At 30.5% G+C, this 4868-nt stretch overlaps 1 non-coding gene across 1 annotated transcript; it reads left to right on the forward strand.

Annotated features, from left to right (window-relative positions):
• The first annotated feature begins 544 nt into the window (after positions 1-544).
• On the forward strand, positions 545-655 carry LOC140870062 (small nucleolar RNA R71). The gene has a single exon (XR_012147044.1). It is a non-coding gene; the product is annotated as a small nucleolar RNA R71 (small nucleolar RNA).
• Positions 656-4868: the final 4213 nt, after the last annotated feature.

A 4868-nucleotide genomic window follows, 5' to 3' on the forward strand; every position in this document is an offset into this window, starting at 1 on the left:
AAAAGGTTGTTGTGAAGGTTGTGCATTATTATCGTTCCTCCAACTAAAATTGGGATGATTTCTCCAACCAGGATTGTATGTTTGTGAAAAAGGATCTAATGTTGGTTTTTTAAAATTGTTAACATAATTGGCTTGTTCATGGAGACATTCTTTAAATGAAGGCAAAGTAGGACAATTTTTTGTAAGATGATCATGTGTGTCACATATATGACAAACAATTTCTTGAACACTTTTTAATTGATCACTCTTTTTCATTTCTAATGACTCGATTTTTTTTGCTAAAGATGCAAGTTTAGCTTGAACATCTACATCATCTTTAAGATGATAAATACCACCCCCATTTGTTGAATTATTGGTTTTACTTGGTGGTTCAATTGAGCCTATATTATCCCAATTTTGAGCATTTTCTGCTAATGACTCCAAATATTCCATAGCTTCATTTGGGTTTTTATCTTCAAAAGTTCCATTACACATGAATTCTATCATTTGCCTATCTTTAGGTATTAAACCTTCATAAAAGTGAGAAACTATTCTCCATATTTCAAAACCATGATGTGGGCATGTATTAAGTAACTCTTTATATCTATCCCAACATTGATAAAATGTTTCCCCTTGTTTTTGAGAAAAAGTTGTAATTTGTCTTTTAAAAGAGTTTGTTCTATGGGCAGGAAAAAACTTTTTTAGAAATTGTTGTTGCATTTCTTCCCATGATCTTATTGAACTTGATCTCAAATTTTGCAACCATGTTTTAGCTTTATCTTTTAAGGAAAAAGGAAAAAGCTTTAATCGAACAGTATCCATGCTACAATTTTGATCATTATAAGTGTTGCAAACCTCCTCAAATTCTCTTAAATGCAAATATGGATTTTCAGAATCTAAGCCATGAAAATTTGGTAAAAGTTGAATGACTTGTGGCTTAAAATTGAAATTAGATGCATCAGGAGGAAAAACTAAACAAGATGGTGTACTAGTTCTTATTGGATTCATATGGTGCCTAAGTGTTCTTGGTTGTTCATGTTCTTGATGATGATTATTATTATTATTATCATCTTGATTATTAGAATTATCGTCCATGTTTAAAATATTTTCAGTTACTCGAACAAGTCTACCACTTTGTTTACGACTCCAAACAATCATACAATTAAAAACAACATACTATTTACATAATAACAAAATTAAACTAAATTTATACCTCCCCGGCAACGGCGCCAAAAACTTGCTACAACTTAAATTGTAATTCACCCAAGTGTAGGTTGTCTGCAAGTAATATACTCGTGAGTACGAGATCGATCCACGGAGAGGATGTTGTAAGTTTAATTTTAGCAATAATATATTATAGATGAAAATATTATTATAAAACTTCAAATACACAAATTATAAAATTGTCAAGGTTTCAAAGGTTCATTGTTGGTTTATTTAAGATTGCTAAATATAAATAAATAAAAGAAAATAAAAATAAACATAAAAGAACAATGAAATATTTAAACAAGTATATCATATAATATAGTTCCCACTATATTAATATCAACCGATATTTAATACATGGTACCCATAATATATATATAAATGCATAAATATAAATTGACATAAAAGTAAATGTTAGATCAAATCACAATATTTTATTTAGAACAACCGGCAGAGCCACGCTATAGTCTAAATAAAATATATGACTTTATGTTAGATGCGATAAAGTAAATGTTAGTTGCGGAAAAGTAAATGTTAGTTGCGATAAAGTAAAAGTTAGATGCGAGAAAGTAAATGTTAGTTCAAATCACAATATATTATTTAGAACAACCGACAGTGTCACGCTATCGTCTAAATAATATATATGACTTTATTATAAATAGATACATATATTTATAGTATATATTTATTGTAGTAATTATTGTATCATATTTGACAACAAATCAAGGTAACCACATTCAAGGTACCAAGCATTTGATGTAAATAGATAACAACAAATCATCAAAAATTATACCTACAAATAAAGACCAATTAGTAAAAATAAAAATAGAAAAGAAAAGAATATACAAAATATAGACAATCTTACTTGACCAACAATGAAACCTTTTCACCTTGACATAAATAGATTTAGCTTTCCATGAACATGAAACTCAAGAATAAAGATAAAAGAAATTTCATACTTGAACTTGAGAAACTTGCACACTCAAACTTTTATTCTCACACACACAATATTTATTTTACAAATGAAGAATTCTCTACACTCTTGCACACTACAAAGCTTATACAACACATCTATTTATAGGCCAAATGAGAGCAAGAGTCCAAGGCTCATTAAATGTGAAATAGTAAAGTTGGTGGGTGCTTGTCTCCTTGAATGTCAATACCATGACCCAACTTTAATTGGCATGTTTGATGCCTTAGACCACCGATTCAGCCTTTCTTTTCAACATAGAACACGTAGGATATTTTGTGTAGATGTGTTTGGACAACTCATTCACCCCTTGTGGATAAAATATGAAATACTTATGATATTTTTACTCCAAGCTGGTCATAGTAAAAGTAAATCTATCTCCATTTTGATGTTTGATTATTTTGATCATCTTAATGAAGTTTTTGGAATTTCTTGTCTTCTACAAAGTTGAAGATGCCTCTTTTGTGATTCTATAGGTTTTGAGATTACTCCATTATGACCTCTGTAGCTTGAGTAATTTTATTTTTACCAAACCTGCGCAAACCATAAAATACAACATTTTAGTAAAACATTTAAATATAAACACATAACACTAAAATAATACAACTTCATAATTTTAATTAAACTTAAAGTTTAAAACACACTTTTTAACATATAAATAATTACAAATTTTAAGTTTCATCACATGCTCCTTAGATTCTAATTCATTTTTGAGATTTGTATTTTCTTTTCTAAGTGATTTAGTCATGTCAAACATAAGTTTATATGCATGTATTAATTTATCATAAGAAGGTACCTCATCATCGTTGTCGGAGAAGATTTCATCATGCCTAGCCATGAGGAAGATGTTGGCTTCCTCCTCTTCATCATCACTGACGCTCCAAGTTGCTATGAGGGTTTTCTTCTTGCCTTTGTCAACCTTCTTCTTGAGGGGACAATCGTTTGCATAGTGACCTTGCTGTTGACAGTTGTAGCATGTCACTTCTTTGTCCGACTTCTTTTCCTTTTTGAACTTTTTTCCTCACATGAATCTTTTGAATTGTCTTGCAAAGAGCGCCATGTCATCATCATTTTCTTCTTCAACTTGGCTGGTTAAGGCAATCCCCTTTGCCTTGATCTTCTCATCTTCCTTCTTCACTTCTTTCCTTGTAGTGTTAAAAATATTCATATTTCTATATGCATATGCATGTCCTATCTTATGCCTAAAACAAAATGTAAAATAAAAATAAAATGCAGTCACAAGAACATGATATGTTTATAAGTGTAGTGTTGTCTTCCATGTTGGCACATCTCCAGCAACAGACTAGTTTTCAAAAAGTTATTTTTAATTTCCACAGTTAATTAGCCTTAAACAATTGCAAGTACTCCAGATGTGATAGCATGTACACTAGAAGATCTTCTATGTACTCTCCTTGGTAGTTTTTTTCATTTTCTTCTGATGTTTATCAAGCTTGTTATTCATGACATTAGTCAACAATATTTAGATAAATTTTCACAATTAATTTGTATAAAGACTTTTTACATGGGATAAGATCATGTAGTACACGAACATCCCTCAATTACCTGGTGGTATAGTCAAAGTTCATAAATAAGAAAAAGTGTGTTAAAAATATTAGTCACAGAAAACTTAGTGTCAACTAGTTTATTGCAACAGAGAGTAAAAACATTACACATAACAAAATGAATGAATGCAATATGCCTAATGTCCTAAAAATGTACATGCATGTGACGTGTTGTCCCTTGTGTTGTAACACCAGAGACAACATCAATTAATATTTATAATTCACACATATTGAGAGAATTCCTAAGGTTCTAAAGTCCTTCGAAGTTTAAAGCCTTAGTGAATATAACTAACAGTTGGTTATTAGTTCCAACAAACTCCACTCGAATCATAAATTTTTCTACAAAATCTTGAATAAAAAAAAGTCGAATGTCAATGTGTTTTGTGCGAGAGTGTTGAACTGGGTTATTTGATATGTCAATCGAACTCGAATTATCATAAAACAATGGGGAGCTCACTTTTAAATCCATAATATTCTATCTTTTCGTTAATCCAAAGAAGTTGTGAAAAACCACTTCCGGCTATCACAGATTCAAATTCAGTAGTCGAAAGTGACACACAATTTTGTTTAAGACTATACCATGACACCAAATTTTTTCCAAGTTAAAAAACCCTCCCGTAGTGATTTTTCTATCATTCAAATCCGCATAACAATTAGCATCACTAAAAAAAATGAGATTTGTATTAGTTTCCTTTGTGTACCACAATCTCAAATCCAAGGTACCAGATATGTATCTTAGTATACGTTTAACATCTTTCAAATGTGTGACATTCGGATCAGATTGGTACCTAGCACATAAACACACACTAAACATGATATCAGAGCGAGTTGTAGTTAAGTACATGGTGTTGAAAACACCAGCCACAACATCATCCTTGCCAAATTTTTCATTAGAGCCCATCGTCATTTTCATGATCAATAGACACATTCTTACAAATATGCGACCTTAGGCCTCTAGTCTTAGGATACTAATTTATCCTTTTTAAAAGTTAATCATACGAGTTAACATTTAATATATTCATCAGCAACAACATGGTATACCATCATCGACATTTGAATCATCAACAACATATATCATATTATTTAATTTACTACTACTAACATTGAATTTATCGATTGACTTTTCAAAGTGAGCTATGTCATCCTTTAAT

Source organism: Henckelia pumila, chromosome 4, assembly GCF_033568475.1.
Source record: "Henckelia pumila isolate YLH828 chromosome 4, ASM3356847v2, whole genome shotgun sequence".
Classification (NCBI taxonomy): Eukaryota; Viridiplantae; Streptophyta; class Magnoliopsida; order Lamiales; family Gesneriaceae; genus Henckelia; species Henckelia pumila.